This window comes from Heteronotia binoei, chromosome 6, assembly GCF_032191835.1.
Source record: "Heteronotia binoei isolate CCM8104 ecotype False Entrance Well chromosome 6, APGP_CSIRO_Hbin_v1, whole genome shotgun sequence".
NCBI lineage: Eukaryota > Metazoa > Chordata > Lepidosauria > Squamata > Gekkonidae > Heteronotia > Heteronotia binoei.
Window position 1 is genome coordinate 149,405,356 of NC_083228.1, and position 10,616 is coordinate 149,415,971.

The 10,616-nt window shown below is 49.2% G+C and overlaps 1 pseudogene; it reads right to left on the reverse strand.

Moving 5' to 3' along the window:
- The window catches only part of LOC132574436 (probable cation-transporting ATPase 13A5), a 61,397-nt pseudogene extending 54,479 nt beyond the window's left edge, over positions 1-6,918 (reverse strand).
- Between the last annotated feature and the right edge of the window lie 3,698 nt (positions 6,919-10,616).

Consider the following 10,616-nt stretch of genomic DNA (forward strand, 5'->3'; position numbering starts at 1 on the left):
ATTTAATTTCAACCCATTGGTTCCGGTCCGACCTTCTGGGGCCACAAAAAACAATTCCACGCCATCCTCTATATGACAGCCCTTCAAGTACTTGAAGATGGTGATCCTATCACCTCTCAGCTGCCTCCTCTCCAGGCTAAACATCCCTGAGGAGTGAGGAATCAAACCCGGTTCTCCCAGACAAGAGAGCTCTGGCTGAGCCAAGGCCATTCCAGCAGCTGGAAGTGGAGGAGTGAGGAATAAAACCCGGTTCTCCGAGATAAGAGAGCTCTGGCTAACCCAAGGCCATTCCAGCAGGTGCAAGTGGAGGAGTGGGGAATCAAACCCGGTTCTGCCAGATAAGAGAGCTATGGCTGAGCCAAGGCCATTCCAGCAGGTGCAAGTGGAGGAGTGGGGAATCAAACCCGGTTCTGCCAGATAAGAGAGCTATGGCTGAGCCAAGGCCATTCCAGCAGGTGCAAGTGGAGGAGTGGGGAATCAAACCCAGCTCTCCCAGAAAAAGAGTCCACACACTTAACCATAGGCTTGCCAGTCCCCAGGTAGGGGTAGGGGATACACTGGTTTAGAGGCCCTCCCCTTTCTTCAGGCAAGAAAGTGGTGGATGGGGGGAAGCAAATATCTGCTGGGCATTCCATTATTCCCTAGGGAGACCAGTTCCCATGGGGTATAATGGAGAATTGATCCGCAGGTATCTGGGGCTCTAAGGGAGTTGTTTTTTGAGATAGAGGCACCAAATAGCACCCAATGCCTCTCCTCAAAACCTCCTCCAAATGTCAAGAGGATTGGACCAGGGGGTCCAATTCTATGAGCCCCCAAAGAAGATGCCCCTATTCGTCATTATTCCTATTGGGGAAAAGGCATTTAAAAGGTGTGCATTCCCTTTAAATGTGATGGCCAGAACTCCCCTTGGAGTTCAATTATGCTTGTCACACCCTTGCTCCTGGCTCCACCCCAATGTCTCCTGGCTCCACCCCCAAAGTCCCCAGATATTTCTTGAATTGGACCTGGCAACGCTCCTTAACCCCTACCCCATGTCCCCAGTGAAAGAGGGGACTGCAGACTGTGGAGGGAGACCCCCCTTGGGGAGACAGCCAGAGGCAGCCATGGCCCCCTCCAGCAGCAGACCTTTCAGCCTCAGCCCCCAGAGACTCAGCCCAGGACAACAGAGCTCTCGCCCAGGGGGAGATCTCACAGAACCATCGGGTGCCACATTCGCACCATGATCTCTGCCCGCCAAGGGGAGCAGCTTCCCAGGTGACCCTTTCTGTTCCAGCCCAGCCAGAACTTTGCTGAGAGGGATCTGGGCTTCTGGTGCCACCAGGATCTGTCAAGCTCCTCAGCTGGGCAGCGGAGGCTGAAGGGGGTGAAGAGTGCCCAGTGCAACAAAGGCAGCCAGCGATCACAGACGGCAGATGCAAAAAGCAGCCTCCAGCCCCAGAGGAGGCAGAGCCCGGCCGCATCCTTCCCAGGCAGAGAACAGGGCAGGGCCTGGAGGGCTGCAGCAATGAATGGCCTGGCGGGATGAGGACTGCTTTGTGTCACCAGCCAGGTGTTCCCAGATGTTCACCCAAAGCGCAATGAGCCATTTCCTGAGTGTTGTGCGAGGACTATTGTGCCTGTCTTCCTGCCGGGCTCATTGCAGCCGGACGGCCAGAGCTTGGGGACTCAGAAACAATAGACAGCAGCATCCAAATACCTGTTGCCCTGCTCCAATCAGGAGCCCCTGGCCGATTTGAACATAAGAACATAAGAGAAGCCCTGTTGGATCAGGCCAATGACCCATCCAGTCCAACATTCTGTGTCACATAAGAACATAAGAGAAGCCCTGTTGGATCAGGCCAGTGGCCCATCCAGTCCAACACTCTGTGTCACAGAAGAACATAAGAGAAGCCCTGTTGGATCAGGCCAGTGGCCCCTCCAGTCCAACACTCTGTGTCTCATAAGAACATAAGAGAAGCCCTGTTGGATCAGGCCAGTGGCCCATCCAGTCCAACACTCTGTGTCTCATAAGAACATAAGAGAAGCCCTGTTGGATCAGGCCAGTGGCCCATCCAGTCCAACACTCTGTATCACAGAAGAACATTAGAGAAGCCCTGTTGGATCAGGCCAATGGCCCATCCAGTCCAACACTCTGTGTCACACAGCGGCCAAATATATATATATATATATATATATATATATATATATATATATATATATATATATATATATATATATATATACATACATACACACACACTGTGGCTTATAGCCACTGATGGACCTCTGCTCCATATTTTTATCTAACCCCTTCTTGAAGGTGGCTATGCTTGTGGATGCCACCACCTCCTGTGGCAGTGAATTCCACATGTTAATCACCCTTTGGGTGAAGAAGTACTTCCTTTTATCCGTTTTAACCTGTCTGCTCAGCAATTTCATCGAATGCCCACGAGTTCTTGTATTGTGAGAAAGGGAGAAAAGTACTTCTTTCTCTACTTTCTCCATCCCATGCATTATCTTGTAAACTTCTATCATGTCACCCCTCAGTCGACGTTTCTCCAAGCTAAAGAGCCCTAAGCGTTTCAACCTTTCTTCATAGGGAAGGTGTTCCAGCCCTTTAATCATTTTAGTTGCCCTTTTCTGAACTTTCTCCAATGCTATAATATCCTTTTTGAGGTGCGGCGACCAGAACTGCACACAGTACTCCAAATGAGACCGCACCATCGATTTATACAGAGGCATTATGACCCAATGGAGTGAATGAATGACCCAATGGAGTGCTAGCGTGGGAACTTTGTAGTGTATATGTTGGCCTCGTTGGCCCAGTACTCCAGTCTTTAGTGCAGCCCTATATTATGCTGTACCTAATAATAACTACCGGAAGTTCAAGCTGGGTTTCAGAGTGGTAGAGCGACTGCAGATCAAATTGCCAACGTTTGCTGGATTATGGAGAAAGCATGGGCGTATCAGAAAAACATCTATTTCTGCTTCATCGACTACGCTAAAGCCTTTGATGGCGTGGATCACAACAAACTGTGGCAAGTCCTTAAAGGAATGGGAGTACCAGCCCATCATTGGGGGAGCGAGACAATAATCCAAAGCCTTGTATGATGCCAGAAACTGGGGATAAGATCATTAAAGATTTGCAGAGAGTGGCGCATACGCTAGGTAATGTTAACTTGCAGGCTTGTACGGAAACCAAACCCTTGGGACGCATAAAACATGCATTCCGATGTATCTACGCTAATGCACAGAGTATGGGAAACAAACAGGAGGAACTGGAAGTCCTAATAAAGGAAGGAGACTATGACATAATAGGCCTTACTGAAATGTGGTGGGATGACACTCACAACTGGAATATTAGGATTCAGGGGTACAACTTATTTAAAAGGGACAGGGAAACGAGAAAGAGAGGAGGTGTAGCAGTATATGTGAAGAAGGTATATACTTGTGAGGAAATATGTGAATCGGAGCATGGCAGCTCAGTTGAGAGTCTCTGGGTAAAAATAAAAGGAGTAAGAAACAATATTGTGGGGGTCTGCTAGAGACCACCAAGTCATTCCTACTTTTCTTCAATCTCCTCCTCTGAGGGGAACGGTGCTCAACATGGCAAAAACAGAACATATAAGGAGGGTATGAAGTTCCAACCTAGGATTAGCATAGGGGTGGTACATAAACACCTACTTTCTTTAAATGAAACTTAGTCCTCGGGGAAAGATGAATTGCATCCAAGGGTTCTAAAAGAGCTTGCAGATGTAATTTCTGAGCCTTGGGCTATTATTTTTGAAAATTCTTGGAGAACAGGAGAGGTGCTGGAAGATTGGAGATGGGCGAATGTTGTCCCCATCTTCAAGAAGGGGGAAAAAGAGGATCCAGGTAACTACCAGCCCGTCAGCTTGACGTCTATACCTGGAAAAGTTTTAGAACAAATCATCAGTCGGTCCTGGAACATTTAGAAAGAATGGATGTGATTACTAAAAGCCAGCATGGTTTTCTCAAGAATAAATCATGTCAGACTAACCTGATCTCTTTTTTTGAGAAAATTACTACCTTGCTGGATCAGGGGAATGCTGTAGACATTGTTTATCTTGATTTCAGTAAGGCTTCTGATAAGGTTCCACATACTCTCCTTGTTGACAAGTTGGTAAAATGTGTTTTGGGTCCTGTTACTATTAGGTGGCTCTGTAACTGGTTGACAGATCGCACCCCAAGAGTGCTTGCGAATGGTTCCTCATCCTCTTGGAGAGGAGTGACAAGTGGAGGGCCTCAAAGATCTGTCCTGGGACCTGTTTTGTTCAACATCTTTATCAATGCTTTGGATGAAGGAATAGAAGGAATGCTTATTAAATTTACAGAGGATACTAAATTGGGAGGGGTTGCAAACACATAAGAAGACAGAAACAGGATACAGGATGACCTTGACAGGCTGGAAAACTGGGCTAAAACCAATCAAATGAATTTTAACAGGGATGTAAAGTTCTGCATTTAGGAAGGAAAAATCCATTGCATGGTTATAGGATGGGGGAGACTTGTCTTAGCAGTAGTATGTGCAAAAAGGATCTAGGGGTCTTAATGGATCATACGCTGAACATGAGTCAACAGTGTGATGCGGTGGCTAAAAAGGCAAATGAAATTTTGGGCTGTATCAACAGAAGTATAGTGTCCAGATCACGTGATGCGATGGTATCGCTTTACTCCACTCTGGTAAGACCTCATCTGGAGTATTGTGCTCAGTTTTGGGCACCACATTTTAAAAAGGATATAGACAAGCTGGAACGGGTCCAGAGGAGGGCAACGAAGATGGTGAGGGGTCTGGAGACCAAGTCCTGTGAGGAAAGGCTGAAGGAGCTGGGCTTGTTTAGCCTGGAGAGGAGGCAGGTGAGAGGTGATAGGATCACCATCTTCAAGTACTTGAAGGGCTGTCATATAGAGGATGGTGTGGAATTGTTTTCTGTGGCCCTGGAAGGTAGGACCAGCACCAATGGGTTGAAATTAAATCAAAAGAGTTTCCAGCTCAACATTAGGAAGAACTTCCTGACCGTTAGAGTGATTCCTCAGTGGAACAGGCTTCCTCGGGAGGTGGTGGGCTCTCCTTCCTTGGAGGTTTTTAAACAGAGGCTAGATGGCCATCTGACAGCAATGAAGATCCTGTGAATTTAGGGGGAGGTATTTGTGAGTTTCCTGCATTGTGCAGGGGGTTGGACTAGATGACCCTAGAGATCCCTTCCAACTCTATGATTCTATGATCTCACATGTCTCCTCAGAAACCTGTATAAGGGTCAAGAAGCAACTGTCAGAACAGGATATGGAACAACTGATTGGTTTAGAATTGGAAGAGGAGTTTGATGACAAGGATACATATTGTCACCCTGCTTATTTAATTTATATGCAGAGTACATCATGCGGAATGCTGGACTGGATGAATCACAAAATGGAATTAAGATTGCTGGGGAAAACAACAACAAACTCAGATATGCAGATTATACCATTCTAATAGCAGAAAGTGAGAAGGACCTAAAGAACCTCTTGTTGATAGTGAAAGAGGAGAGCGCAAAAGTAGATTTGAAACTCAACATTAAAAAAAAATAAGATCATGGCATCCGGCCCCATCACACCTTGGCAAATAGAAGGGGAAGACATGGAAGTAGTGACAGACTTCACATTTCTGGGATCCAAGATCACTGCAGATGGTGACTGTAGCCATGAAATTAAAAGACGTTTGCTCCTTGGGAGGACAGCTATGGCAAACCTGGGCAGTAGAATAGAAAGTAGAGACATCACCCTGCCAACAAAAGTCCGTATAGTCAAAGCGATGGTCTTCCCAGTAGTAATGTATGGCTGTGAGAGTTGGACCATAAGGAAGGCCGAGCGCAGAAGAATAGATGCTTTTGAGCTGCGGTGCTGGAGAAGACTCTTGAGAGTCCCTTGGACTGCAAGAAGATCCAATCAGTCAGTCCTCAGGGAAATCAACCCAGACTGTTCCCTGGAAGGTCAGATGCTGAAGCTCAAACACTTTGGCCACCCAATGAGAAGGGAGCCCTCACTGGAGAAGACTCAGGAGTCCCTTGGACTACAAGAAGATCCAATCAGTCAGTCCTAAGGGAAATCAACCCAGACTGTTCCCTGGAAGGTCAGATGCTGAAGCTGAAGCTCAAATACTTTGGCCACCCAATGAGAAGGGAGCACTCACTCAACAACAACAAGAGCTATGATGGCTTCCACCTCACCTCTTCATTGCATTGAACCCACTGTATTATACTGAACCTGTGGGCACCAGGCACACCCTGGGCCAGCCCTTCCTCCTTCGCTCTCTGACGCCCTTTCCCTGCAGCTAAACGGCTTATGCGGGCTTTCCCCTCCTCTGCAGCAATTCAGCCCTCATGCAGAGGCCAGGAATGGATGCAGGTTCTTCCCCGTTCCTTTCGGTCTCCCTGTCCCTTGATTTCCTTTGCTCTCTCCCTTCCAGTTTCGAGATCGCAGTATCTGTCTGTCTCCTGCTCCGCAGAGGGCCAGGCACTTGGATGGGGCAATAATGGAGACCTCAGTGGGCAGCCCCAGTTGGTGCCACCAAGACTGGGCCAGGCCTTTTCAGAGGGCCAGGAGCCTCCCCTGACCACGGGCCCTGAACACCAGGCCTTACCGAGAACACCTTGAATCAGGGGGCAGCGGCAGAGGGGAGAGGCTGGGGGAGATTTGCCAGAGAACTTCAAAGCCAGCAGCTTCTCCACCTGCTCATTTCTGAACCACTTCAGCTAGAAACCAGCCGCCTGGCACAGGGCTCTGTGGCTCACCTAGGACCAGAGACATCCTGCTCGAGTCCCCCTCCCCCCAAAAAACACCCCTCTCCGCTGGGGGTCCGGACAAAGGAATGCTTACCATCTCATCCTCCTTCCCCTCGTTGAGCAGGGCGCGGTGATTCGCTTGGGGCTTTTTCTCCATCCTGCCTGGCAGACTGCTCGCTCTTGGAGGGATGAGCAGACAGGCCACCACCGTGTGTGACTTGAACTCAGGCCAGGAGACAACCTTCCTTCTCTCACGCGGTGCCGGCTGCCTTTAAGAGCAGTGGAGCGTGCACACGCCTTCTACCTTCTTGTGAAAAGCACAGCGGCAGAAACCTGTTGAGCCTCTTCGGCTCACTTATGCAACGGCCTCTTTGTCTTCCCTTCCTGGTTGGAGTCACCCTAGAGTTGTCCAGCTTAGGGAGTGCTGTGGCTAGCAGGGTTTTTTTTGGGGGGGAGAAATCTTCAGACCCCCCTTTCCCCAAGATCTGCAGAGCAGCCTGAAAGGCCGGGAAGGAGGTGGCTGGAATGGGGGGCACATCACCTGTTGAGTCACTCAACAGGCGATGCACCCCTTCACCTGGAATTTGCTTCTTTGCCATGGAGGAGCCCCCCACATCCCCATGTGTTTCAGAGGCTGGAGTGCGGCTGTTCCCCAAGTGCAATAGCTTCTAGTCTCCTGCTCTTTGTGCTTTGTTCCCGCAGGTGTGGTGTGGCAAGGCACCCACCAGGTTGGCCTTCCCTTATGAACCCAGCCGGTCCCTCCAGGACAGCTCAGGGTTTGAGACATAAGAACAGAAGAGAAGCCAAGTTGGGTCAGGCCAGTGGCCCCTCCAGTCCAACACTCTGTGTCACATAAGAACATAAGAGAAGCCCTGTTGGATCAGGCCAGTGGCCCCTCCAGTCCAACACTCTGTGTCACATAAGAGAAGCCCTGTTGGATCAGGCCAATGGCCCCTCCAGTCCAACACTCTGTGTCACAGAAGAACATAAGAGAAGCCCTGTTGGATCAGGCCAGTGGCCCCTCCAGTCCAACACTCTGTGTCACAGAAGAACAGAAGAGAAGCCCTGTTGGATCAGGCCAGTGGCCCCTCCAGTCCAACACTCTGTGTCACAGAAGAACAGAAGAGAAGCCCAGTTGGATCAGGCCAATGGCCCCTCCAGTCCAACACTCTGTGTCACATAAGAACATAAGAGAAGCCAAGTTGGATCAGGCCAATGGCCCATCCAGTCCAACACTCTGTGTCATATAAGAACAAAAGAGAAGCCATGTTGGATCAGGCCAGTGGCCCCTCCAGTCCAACACTCTGTGTCACATAAGAGAAGCCCTGTTGGATCAGGCCAATGGCCCCTCCAGTCCAACACTCTGTGTCACAGAAGAACATAAGAGAAGCCCTGTTGGATCAGGCCAGTGGCCCATCCAGTCCAACACTCTGTGTCACAGAAGAACAGAAGAAAAGCCCTGTTGGATCAGGCCAATGGCCCCTCCAGTCCAACACTCTGTGTCACATAAGAACATAAGAGAAGCCCTGTTGGATCAGGCCAATGGCCCATCCAGTCCAACACTCTGTGTCATATAAGAACAAAAGAGAAGCCATGTTGGATCAGGCCAGTGGCCCCTCCAGTCCAACACTCTGTGTCACATAAGAGAAGCCCTGTTGGATCAGGCCAATGGCCCCTCCAGTCCAACACTCTGTGTCACAGAAGAACATAAGAGAAGCCCTGTTGGATCAGGCCAGTGGCCCCTCCAGTCCAACACTCTGTGTCACAGAAGAACAGAAGAGAAGCCCTGTTGGATCAGGCCAGTGGCCCCTCCAGTCCAACACTCTGTGTCACATAAGAACAGAAGAGAAGCCCTGTTGGATCAGGCCAATGGCCCCTCCAGTCCAACACTCTGTGTCACATAAGAACAGAAGAGAAGCCCTGTTGGATCAGGCCAATGGCCCATCCAGTCCAACACTCTGTGTCATATAAGAACAAAAGAGAAGCCATGTTGGATCAGGCCAGTGGCCCCTCCAGTCCAACACTCTGTGTCACATAAGAGAAGCCCTGTTGGATCAGGCCAATGGCCCCTCCAGTCCAACACTCTGTGTCACAGAAGAACATAAGAGAAGCCATGTTGGATCAGGCCAATGGCCCATCCACTCCAACACTCTGTGTTACATAAGAACAGAAGAGAAGCCATGTTGGATCAGGCCAATGGCCCAACCAGTCCAACACTCTGTGTCACATAAGAACAGAAGAGAAGCCATGTTGGATCAGGCCAGTGGCCCGTCCAGTCCAACACTCTGTGTCACATAAGAACAGAAGAGAAGCCATGTTGGATCAGGCCAATGGCCCATCCAGTTCAACACTGGATGGTTCTTTTGGTCACACAGTGGCCAAAAGAACCAAGTGCCATCAGGAAGTCCATCAGGGGGGCCAGAACACAAGAAGCCCTCCCACTGTTGCCCCCCCAAGCACTGTTGCCCCCCCCAAGATGCTCTGCCCCAGCAACACTGCCCCAGATAGAGAGATCCAACAATAAGCTGTGGCTAATAGCCACTGATGGACCTCTGCTACAGATGTTTATCCAATCCCCTCTTGAAGCTGGCTATGCTTGTAGCTGCCACCACCTCCTGAGGCAGTGAATTCCACGTTAATCACCCTTTGGGAGAAGAAGGACTTCCTTTTATCAGTTCTAACCCAACTGCTCAGCAATTTCATTAAATACCCATGAGTTCTCGTATTGTGAGAAAGGGAGAAAAGTACTTCTTTCTCTACCTTCTCTATCCCATACATACTCTTGTAAACCTCTATCATGTCACCCCGCAGTCGACATTTCTCCAAGCTAAAGAGCCCCAATCTAGCTCAGGTCTTTCAACACCCCTTCCAATAGAAGTGGTTCCGGAGCAGGCAGACACTTCTCATCTTCCACAGTGAAGACAAAGGCAAAAATGCATTCAACTTCTCAGCCATTTCCCTATCCTCCTTCAGTAATCCTTTGACCCCTTGGTCATCCAAGGGCCCCACTGCCTCCCTGGCTGGTTTCCTGCTTCTAATATATTTGAAGACATTTTATTGTTGGACTTTATGTTTTTTGCAATATGCTCCTCATGGTCCCTTTTTGCCTGCCTGATCACAGTCTTGCATTTGATTTGCCAGAGCCTGTGTTCTCTTTTATTAACCTCACTTGGACTAGCTTTCCACTGCTTAAAGGAATCCTTCTTACCTTTTACAGATTCCATTACTTTGTTTGTTAACCATGCAGGCTTTTCTAAATACCTATTGTGCCTTTCCTGAATTATGGTATATATTTTATCTGAGCTTCTAGGATTGTGGTTTTAAATAGCCTCCAAGCTTCCCCAAGGGTTTTGACTCTATTTACCTTTCCTTTCAGTTTCCTCTTCACATGCCTCCTCATCTCAGAGAATGTACCCCTTTTAAAGTTAAACGTGGTTGTGCTGGTCTTTTGGGGCAACTCTCTATTTATACAAATGGTGAAATCAATAACGTTATGGTCACTGCTCCCAAGTGGTGCGATCACTTTTACATCTCTCGCCAGGTCTTGGGCATTACTTAGGACCAAATCCAGGATCGCCTCACCCCTGGTAGGTTCTGTAACATCTGGCAGCAAATTTGGGAAAGTCCCAGATAACCCGGACTAGCCAGTGGCACCCACCCCTGGGAATTCCCCTTGGCTTGGAGGCAGAGGAGTATATGGGGTGGAGGTGGTGAATTGCCCTGCAGTGGTGTGGGTCTATTACCCACAGTGGCCTACAGGTGAGTATTACCTGGGCAGGACAGGAGGTAGACGGTGGGGGGTGCTTCTCAGGGGGGGCCAAGAAACACATGAGCCTGCAAGTCTTCCACGGAAGG